This window comes from Leuciscus leuciscus (genome assembly GCF_965113295.1).
Source record: "Leuciscus leuciscus genome assembly, contig: HAP1_SCAFFOLD_949, whole genome shotgun sequence".
NCBI lineage: Eukaryota > Metazoa > Chordata > Actinopteri > Cypriniformes > Leuciscidae > Leuciscus > Leuciscus leuciscus.
Window position 1 is genome coordinate 1 of NW_028117791.1, and position 10,000 is coordinate 10,000.

The window sequence follows — 10,000 nt, forward strand, 5'->3', positions numbered from 1 at the left end:
AGTATACATTTTTGATTCTTTTTTTATTTTTTAAATTCCAAAAAAATTTTTTATTATATTTTTTATTATATTATATTATATTATATTATATTATATTATATTATATTATATTATATTATATTATATTATATTATATTATATTATATTTATTATAATTGTTTTGGGGCAATTTTATAAAAAAAAAAAAAAGTATGCCTAATAATTCATTTCAGTTTCCTAACATTTTATTCAAGAGAGATGATAAATTTGTCATGGCAAAAAAATTCATTATGAACATTTTAAGCCATCTTATTTGTTGTGAACAGGCCTCAAGTATCATCCTCATTGTGACTCTTGACTGTGAACGTGACAGAGGGAATATTCCAGATTGTAACTGCTCCACTTCCACCTCAGACCCCCCACAACAGCACAGCCCACCCCTCTAACCCCTTTCCTCTTTCAGATGCTAAACGGCCCTAATTCTCTCAATGCAACTGTATGGGCAGGCCTCTTTAGTAAACAGATCAACAAAAACAAAGAAAACCCCCTCATCTGCTACCAGAGGGGCTCTTCTCAAATTCTATTTTTCTTTTTCTTTTGAGGGTCTGCCACCCTTCTCCATCACGGCCCTTACTCAAGCTGTGACTAATAAGATAAAACAGCTAATCAATAAATCTATAGATCAATGTAATAGGGTGAGCTAGCGATCTGTGGGCTGTTTGAGTGGCTGCTAATGGATGATGGAGCAGATGAGAGACTCTCCACTTCTTTCTGTTCACCTTAAGTGGCAGATTAAACACTAATTGTAGCTTTTTGTAAAAAAAAAAGAAAAAAAAAAAAAGAAAAAAAAGAAAAGCCAGAGCGCTTCAAAATGGAGGCCTCTCTTTGATTGACAAGGGCTTGGCTAGTTCTTCCCAGACAAGCCTCTCGTCCTTTATCTAACATGCACACTCTTGTAACCGCCCAAGTGTCTCCTTTAAATAGGAAAAAAGAAGCTCTCCTTCTTACAAAGGTTAATTATATTCTTCAAACGAGAAATTAAATGCGCTTTATATAGAGTCGATTCCTGCACGGCGGTTCATTTGGAGAAAGAAATACGAGACCTATTGCAGCCGAGGACTAGAATAAGACAATGTTAAACATTTTTCACCTTCAATAAGCGAATATGATTTCGCATTTGACACCCATAAATAGTGTAATCCATTTTTGGAGAAGGACAAAACGTTTAAGAATCGGCCTTGCTAAATCCCGAATGCATGTGCGTTAATCTGATTATTTTAAGTGAACGTGTTTGTTTGGAACTTTCTAAGCAGAATTGATCCATAGCTAACAGTAGCCTGTTTGGATTCAGGCTGGGTCATTAACAGTCAGACGGCGTTCCAGCTTACACGAAGCATATTGAACCGCGCAAGTCATCTTTAGTTGCTTAAGGTGTGAAAACAGACTCTCTTTTCGGAATGTAGTGATAACTTATTGTTTTAATAATGTAAAGCCCACGGGGAGTTGTTCCACCAAACCCAGTAAGTCTGCAAAAACGAGCAACTTTTCCCTTGTTTCACTCCCTCCTGCTTGGCTTGGAAAATAAACAATGGGCACAGGTTCAAGCTCCAGCGCTTAGCGAGGCAAATGTGTTTGCGGTTATTGTTTCGAAGGTGTGGAGCGGTCGCACGGTTGTCAGCATTCAAAATAAAGCCTCGCTGGTACGGAGGAGAGAAGTCAAACAAACAAAGCCGTGTGTGGCGCGTGTGTGTCCGTGTCCAAAGGACCCTACTGATCAGAAGAGCGCCGGGTTCATCCGCTAACTGTACTGAGACCTGCTCTCATGTTGAGTCGACACCACAGGCCAAAAAGGCTTTTTGTGTTCGTTTTCTCGTAAATAAGAGCCACAACAAAGAGCAAGCTGGGAAAAAAAAGAGCGGCGGTTTCTGATAAAGACCCCGCAGAAACCCTCAGAAGTGTCCTTCTTGTTTCTCTGGCCTTTAAGTATAGGCCTGCTCAAAAAGGCCTCTGGTCAAAAACAGGCCTGATATTTTATTGATGCCAAATGATTCATTTAGTTCAATGAAGTCGATTCTAAGTTTAAGGAGAGTCTGTTTTTATTGAGTTCATATTTTTGGCAAGAAATGTGAAAATTGATTTCTACAAACTTTATCATACCAAACTCAAGATATTATATAGCTATGAATTTTGTAATTGTATTTTTTTTTTTTTGTATAAATTTAGGAAGTTTATTTATATATGTGATTTGATTGCTTGATTGTTTGCTTGCTTGCTTGCTTGATTGATTATGTTAAATGAAATATCTGGAATATTTGGAATTGATTTAGTTTTAAAGGCCTATTCGTACCAAGACTTTCATAGGAAAAATGTGAAGCAATGCATCTCAATGAACTTCTTCACACAGGCCCAATGTAGAGATTGAACATGCCATCAAACAATCTTTACGTTTTCTTCACAGGTCGTTGTATCGACAACGGTTAATGTGGACGGTCACGTGCTGGCCGTGTCGGACAACATGTTTGTCCACAACAACTCAAAACACGGCAGAAGAGCTCGCCGTCTAGATCCCTCAGAAGGTACGGCCACTCCTTATCTGGAGAATGGTAGGCACATTTCCCATAACACTATTATTTGCAGCGCTTCTCTCACTTTCTCCTTCTGATTTCCTGCATTTCACTTTCCCCTTTTCTCATTTTTAGCCCACATTATTTTAATCATTCACATCGCCCATTCTCGCTCATCCACGAAACATGGTAGAGAAACTTTAGAGGAAAGATGGCTAGTTCATCTTTTAGAGAATATTCATGCTTTCTCTGTTTCCTCAGAACTTTTTAGATTAGATTTTATGGTCTTTCTACCTGCTTAATTAATCACAAATTTTATTGTTAATATTATTACTGATGTTATTGTTCTCATTTAAAAAAAAGAAGTACAGTTTTTGCAATTTTTATGAATGATTTTGGGCCACATTTTTCAATTTTCTTATGTCGCATTTTATTTATTTTTTGTAATTCTCAAAATTGTGTGATGGCTTATATATTTTTATCACAATTTTTGCACAGACAGCAAATCCTTGCACGCAAAATATATAATGAACATATTCATATTAAATATTTTCAGTGTACTTTCAGCTACTAATACACATCGCTAGTAGGTTTAATACATTTTGCCATTAAAATCCCTCTAAATTCATTGCCGAAAATGAACTGATTACATCCAGACTTGGTTTTAATTAACACTGCTCTCTCGCTCTCTCTCTCTCTCTCTCTCTCTCTCTCTCTCTCTCTCTCTCTAAATATATATATATATATATATATATATATATGTATGTATGTATGTATAAAGCAAGTCCTTGGATGAGTAAAATTCAGATTTTGCTGCTTTGTTAGACTGAGCTGGTTTTGATCACTCTACTTCAGTACTCAAATCTCTGGGCTAAGCATTAAAACAGAACATAATCTTTGCTCATTAAAAAACATAACATTAGTATTTTCTTTGTCTTAATCAGTCCGTAATTACCATATCAACCAAGGCTCCAGTAATATTTAATGATGCAAGAGAAATCGCATCAAATCCCGACTCGTGTGAGACAAAAAACCCTAGCAAAAATATTTGTTTTCTATTTCTCGGCTTCTTGCATTAACGTCGGTGAAAAGCAGTACAGAAGTAGCGTAATTGAACGTTTGTGCCCTGAGCGCTCGAGTGTTTGGTATTCTGACGTATTGTTTGTCTCTCTGCTGTAGTCGCTTGATAGTAGGTGTGTTTTCCTTAGCAACCGCCTTTAATTAGGAGAGCAATTAAGAAGGTTGAGGCCTCTCCCCTCGTCTGCCTGAGTCCCGTGAGACCGAGAGAGAGAAAGACAGAAAAAACACGGCTCAACCCAAACACTGCCGAGGCTATCCTTCTTCAAAGCCTGCTTGGCAGAGTCCTTTTTATTGTAAATCTTTTTCTAAGCTTCCATTACTGTGTTTACAACCACCATATAGTTCATCTGCGGTCGGATTTCAGTGGTTTTATTGTTAGAAGAGGATGTGCATGAAGAAAGACTGTTTCAGATCGCTCATAATTTGTGATTTTATGGTTTCCATCAAAAACTTTCTTTCGCACCCATTATTAGGTCTCACGTATGATAGTCACGCTCAAATTTAAATGAATTCATTCCCTCTCGCGGTGAATTCTGACAGCACTGTAACAAGTGGTGGCGATATTCCTGACAACTCTTTTAAATTTCCGACTGTTTTAAAAGCTCACCTCCTCCTTAAACACCCACCGGCCTCGCAGACGCGTTCTCTCACCACTTAGTTACCTGCTGTTTCACCCGGCCCTGATGGCAAATTTGGACCGTAGTGAATATTACAGCTACCTATCTAATATCTGGCCCTTTAAAGGCGACCGGGGGGCCGTTAAAACAGAAAGAAAGAGTTTCCGAGCATCCGAACTTGGCGTTTAATCACTTCTTTAAACTCCAGAGAATGTTTAAGACTTATCATTTGGCTGAGAAGGAAACGAGAGAAAGGTTCAACCTGTCATCTCTTTCCATTCTGGTGTAGAAGAGCTTCTTGCACACATGTACAGGATATATAGTCGTAAAATATAACTTCGTCCATATTTACGGTCAAGTCCAGGTCTGCGGCGCAGATACAGGGTGGTTTAGATTAGAAACACATTCTTGAAAGTGATAAATGCAAGCTGAGAGAGCACGAAAGCGGCCACGGGGAGGTCCTACCGTTTCTCCTGTCCTTTCACACTTTTATCTAATCATCTAATTCAGGCGAATTTTCCCGGACAGTGAATTTGCTCTGCCTTCTGATCTTCAACTTAAAGTAATTCCCTTCACATAGCCCAGCGGACCCTCACCGTTGCTGTGCTCTCCGAGCACATGAGCCCCTTTCATTATTTACAGCTGGGGAAAGAAACCTGGGGGAGGAGAAAGAGGCGAGCGCACACTATAGGAGGGTTTCTTTTGCATTAGCGCCATTTAGATACGCCACGCAGAAACATATGTACAAATTCACACAGGCGCAAACATGCGCACACACACTCGGATCCAAATGGCCCCATCTGCACATAGCCAGACAGAACATACACAATCGAACCCCCCCCTCTCCCCTCCCGGGTCCAAATGAACACATTCCCCGATTTGAAAACCGTTTAGTGCTAATTCCACGAAAGCAAAGAAATATAGCGATGCACAAGACCGAAAAGAGAAGGAAGACATTTAGAGCAAGAAAAAGAAAGTCTCTCTTGCGGTGCACGCACACCCCCTCCGGTCTGGGCCTACAGCTCCGAGTTGATTTGCATACCAAGTGGCGGTAATGTTGTTAGGTTTATGCAATAAAGACGAGCGGTCGGCGTCTGTGAGGCCGTAGCCAGTTAGAGAGGACAGATGGGCCGACGTGAGGTAAGAGCTCTAATCCCATCAGCGCCGGGATCAGCCTGCCATCTGGACATCCCCTGCACAATTACAAGACATTTTACGCGCTGGAACAAAGGAAGGTTGCAGCAGGCAGGATGGGACCTGTTAGAGTGCCTCAATATTGGGGAGTGCAGCGAAGAAGGTGACAAAACACGCCGGCCGCCATGTTGCCATGGAAGACGACTCAAGTCTGATTAAAGCTTCACACCAAGACGCTGTGGTGTTCTGTAAACAATACACACGGGAAAACGCACACACACACACACACAGTCTTGCTTGTTGACCGTCCACTTCAGCCAGAGGAAGCCCGATGAAACAAAGCCAGCGATTTCTCTGAGCGTAAAGAACTACCACAAAATGATTCGATACATTTACACATGCAAGCAGACATGCATGCAAATTCCTTTTTGCAAGACTAATATAATAATTTAGCATTAGTTTTTATTATTTTACAAATGTTACCACACTTTTTTAAAGTCTCTATAACGTGCACTGTAAACTGGCAATTTTTTTTAATTTAAATTTGTAAAATTAGGGATCTCATTATGTTGTATGTGAGTAGCATCCAATTATCATGGATTAAAATATATGGATATATATATATATATATATATATATATTATATTATATTGTATTAAAAAAATATATATTATTTGTTGTAACCAAAAAAAATATTAATACTTTGTCAGATACAGATTTTGACAAATATATCAGGCTATTCAGATTTCCCATGCATACAGAAAATGTGCATATTGTGCACTGCAGAAATACTCCAGGTAATATGTCAGTATGCAATTCCGAACATAACCTGAGCCACATCCCCTGCTAAATTGTTCTCCCTTGTTAAAACACGTTCCTGCCCGTCACTTCCTAGTGGAGTGTTGAACTTGGCCTCTCCGGGCCGCCATAGACCATGTCTGCTTTCTCCAATTTCCATCATCCGCTTGAGTGCATTTCGCACGTATATCATTAGCTGACGAACACAGGCTGTGTAATTCACTCCTTTATGCTTCCCATTCAACACATGTTCCCTCTCTATATTCAAGCAGAATGTATGCAAATGCTCGGCGGCGGAGAGGGGAGAGGGGAGAGGTCTGGCAGCCTTTTCTCTAGGATGGCGGGGGGGAGCGTTGCGAATTCCGAGGCAATGCGTGGTGATCTCAGGCCACAGCTGCCAGACTGCCCCTCTCGTGGGCCCGTTCTCTCCTCGCGCACGCGCAGACACACTCACGTGCACCAGCCCCTTCCTTCTGCTCACCTACACAAAGTAAATTTGTTTACTGTAATTTTTGGTGAATGATTTGCTATAATTGGTTGCGCTGATGAAGGTCAGTCCCTATGAGGAGTCGTGTCTGTCTTTGGAGACTTGATCCTCTTTCAAACGCTCTGCCTGCAATTAAGAAAAGCAAATGTCATTCCCAAGCCTCAGAAATGAAAATTTGTATGAACTTATTAGCATGAAGTCAACAGCTCTAGTTAAGGGCAAGCTCCCAGTGTGTGTGTGAGAGAGAGAGAGAGAGAGCGAGCTCAGGGCTTCTGGTGCTCTGGGAGCTGAGAGGAATGAGTAAATATAACCTCCACTAGTCCAACATTAAGGCAAACAAAGAGAGCTGCCTTGTCTGGGCTGTTCTACACAACAATACCTAATGTTGATTAACTAGGGCCGCTAGAACAGCAGAGAGACAGGGGAGAGAAACACCTGCACACACAAGGGCTTAACCCCACAAGTTTACCTCATGTAACGGTCATAAATATATCATTTATTGCATTATTGGCGGAGCTTAATAAGTACTTGAACAAACCCCTAACCTTAAGTATCAGATTTGGGCACATAACACGTCCCAGACCGGCAATCCAACTTCTGTTATTCACCTTGCGAAGGATTAAACAGGCAGTACAGGAGCCATATATAGGGGGAGAGACTAATATATATACACATATATATGTACACACACACACTTGGTGGGAATATTAAATATTATAATTATGTATAATTTTAATATTTCTTAATTCAACAGCCCAGCCCCATTGTCAATTATTCAACAATTTCTATTATAATATTATTAAATTAAAGTTATTTCAAAATGTTAATATCAAATTGATATAATGTAGGCCTATGTGTAATCTGAAGTATATAAGTTAATAGTGATTTGGCATTTAAATCATTAAACAAATATGTGAGAGCAGCATTAGTATTGGCACAAGAGGCGTATTGAATATTTTCGGGTTATAAAATGATGTCAGGGTCTGTGGGCTGATGAAAATGATGTCAGACACTTTTAATGGAGGGGAGAGATTTTAAGCTGAGAGGGTTTCCAAAGAGGCCAACCATCTTCTGTGCATTATTAATAACCTCTCTGAGACCTTAAAATCTAAAAGCACAATGCCATTGTTTTTTCCCTGGAAAAGAAACGAAATGAGTGAGGCCTGGAAAGCCGTAAAATAAAATGAAAACAGCTCAAGGTGAAGGGCTACTGTTGCGGTTGAATTGTTGGCCAGTATTAGCAGTGTGTTGTCATATTCGCGCTCGCTTTGCCCGGGAGTTCGTATTCAAAAGGTGCTTTGGAGGGGGTGGCAGAACAGAGTCAACAGAGTGAAGAGGAAAAGCGGATCAAAGCACACAGCGCTAAGATGTTAACGGGGGGGTCGAGTCGCCCTAGGCCTCCGACCGCTTACAACTGTGGTAGTGTTGACTCCGCAGGGGTGGAGGGGGGGCAGTCACTACAATAATGTATGCTAATGAGCCATTGGCTAACTTCTCGACAAAGGCGGGGTCAGACCCACAACCTCGTTCTCTCATTTAAGAACACGTGTACTTCACCATTAGCATGATAGCTTACCTATTTAAACCTTAAACTCACAAATCCCATCTCATCACCTCTAAAATCAGATTTTAAAGACCCCAAAAGGCAAAAAGTGCTCATTACCAAAAGATAAGAGACACTGGGAGATAAAGGGTTGGAAGAGAGGAGAAAGTTGGAAGTTTTTAAACCAAAGGCAAGGTTTGCAGATAAAAAGCCTCGACCCAATTAGCGGGTGCATGAAAAATCGAAGTCACGCTTTTTTGCTGTCCCGCCGCCCGTGCTTTGCTCCACGACCTTTTGATTGACTGATCTCAGATCTGTGAAAGCCGGACAGATAAATCGACGGTCCTAGCATGCACACAGTGCTTAATCATCAGCAACGTATCTGAACGACGGTTTATCTGCCGAACGGACAGTCGATGTTTTCTTTTCCCTCTCATTGTGTTAGTGAACAGTTTAATGGCTGATTTCTACACAGAAGAGTTGATGTACAACGCAGGCCTTTTGTTTTCACGTGGCCCAAATCATTCATGCTTCGTTTACTTTAGGGTTTCATTATCCTCAGCATGAGAATGATCTGCTTGTGGCTAGCGTGTGTCCATACAAAAACAGGATCCTGAGTTGTGCTTTTTTTGTTCTGTTATAAGCAGCTACCCCGTGCATAAAGGCCATTAGCCCGAGTGAAGGCTGGACCACTGGAGGAGCCACGGTCATCATCATCGGCGATAACTTCTTCGATGGACTACAGGTCGTGTTTGGCACCATGCTAGTATGGAGTGAGGTAAGACTTTGGCATAAAACCAGATAATTCATTTTACTGTGCACGAGATATTTGCCCAGCCATGTATTCCTATAACAGCCTTCTAATGAACTTCATTAGATTCTATAAAAAGTGATTACGTGAAAACTGTGATTATACACAGTTTATGAAGCCCTGCTTCTACCGGTTTAATGCAATTATGCTGCCGTCCGTTTATTGTCTCTGTACATTTACTTTTTGTTCATTTCACGCCACATAAACATATAAATAAGAGTGAACTAAAGGGATGCCGAAGCTGCGTCGTAATTAGTTCGGAGCTAATAATGATTTCAGGTTAGTGTGTTCCTTTATGAGTTGATAAAGCTGTCTGGCATATATTTGTCGGTCGGAGCCTCAACGAGCCAATGAGCGTTTGTTTATTCGATTTTATTTTATTATTTTTCTTTTCCTAGTTTAATCACACGAGCAGATAAGGAGTTAGATAAACAAACTGCATGCTAAACAGCCTCACAATAAGTCCACAGAGGCCTCCGCCGCGTTCCTTGCCGAACCGTGAGGTCTTGCAAAACAATTGAACAATTAGGGGTGAAATATCTCAGAGGGGGAAAGACGAGCGAGGGAAAGCAAGGAAAACAGTGAAGGAAAGACATATGGAGGTGATTTTAACAGGACTCCTGCCCCTTGGCCTTTCCTGGGCTCAGTGTAATCCAAGGACTATTTGCTGACGTTAACTCTAAAGCGAGGACAAATACAATTCTTCCACTTGACAGGTTACTTTACCACTCAGCCGTTCAAATCTATGCAACAATTAGCATGGTCCTAACCGAGTTTGCCCACTGTCTTTCTTAGCTGGTGACGCTAATTTCTGAGCTCAATGTAAGAGCTTAGATCTTTCCCGCTGATATTAACTCTCAATCAACAATACATTTGGAAAAATTATGGGCCAGATTTACTTATGAAGGTTTAGTTTCTGCCTGTCAGGATACTTGACAATTAGTTAAGCACTGGAGCTCATTGGTTTAATGTTTTCATTGCATGCCA

General features: G+C 40.6%; 1 long non-coding RNA gene across 4 annotated transcripts in view; it reads left to right on the forward strand.

The window, feature by feature from the left end:
• Positions 1 to 2,390: 2,390 nt before the first annotated feature.
• Positions 2,391 to 10,000, forward strand: part of LOC309492089 — an 8,658-nt gene continuing 1,048 nt past the window's right edge. The window contains exons 1-2 of one of the 4 annotated variants that reach the window (XR_014203428.1): positions 2,391 to 2,582; positions 8,847 to 8,980. This is a non-coding gene — a long non-coding RNA (uncharacterized lncRNA). The remainder of the gene's footprint in view (positions 2,583 to 8,846; positions 8,981 to 10,000) is intronic. The other 3 variants (XR_014203429.1, XR_014203430.1, XR_014203431.1) reach the window with 3 other exon arrangements.